This window comes from Myotis brandtii, unplaced genomic scaffold (assembly GCF_000412655.1).
Source record: "Myotis brandtii unplaced genomic scaffold, ASM41265v1 scaffold43, whole genome shotgun sequence".
Lineage (NCBI taxonomy): Eukaryota > Metazoa > Chordata > Mammalia > Chiroptera > Vespertilionidae > Myotis > Myotis brandtii.
In genome coordinates, this window is record NW_005366455.1 from 1,868,707 (window position 1) to 1,868,944 (window position 238).

General features: G+C 66.8%; 1 protein-coding gene across 3 annotated transcripts in view; it reads right to left on the reverse strand.

Annotated features, from left to right (window-relative positions):
• The window catches only part of CREB1 (cAMP responsive element binding protein 1), a 54,025-nt gene extending 53,787 nt beyond the window's left edge, over positions 1 to 238 (reverse strand). For 2 of the 3 annotated variants that reach the window (XM_005874218.2, XM_005874217.2), the window contains exon 1: positions 67 to 232. The gene's annotated coding sequence lies outside the window, so the exon portion shown is untranslated. Of the gene's footprint in view, positions 1 to 66 lie in introns of all 3 variants that reach the window. The other variant, XM_014546081.1, reaches the window with a different exon arrangement.

The window sequence follows — 238 nt, forward strand, 5'->3', positions numbered from 1 at the left end:
CTCCCCGTCCCCCCTCGGTCCCCCCGGCTCTCTCGGGCTCCTGCCTCCTCCTCCTGCTCCTCTTACCGGTGGTACAAGCTCCTCCGTCACTGCTTTCGTTCGCGGCCCGGATCTCGCTGGAGTTTTATTCTCTCCCCCACGTAACACACCGCGTCAAACTACACCTCCGCCGCGTCACTCACCAACACTCCGCTTCTCCCAGCCGCCCGGGCCACAGGCAGCAGCAGCCGCCGCGGAC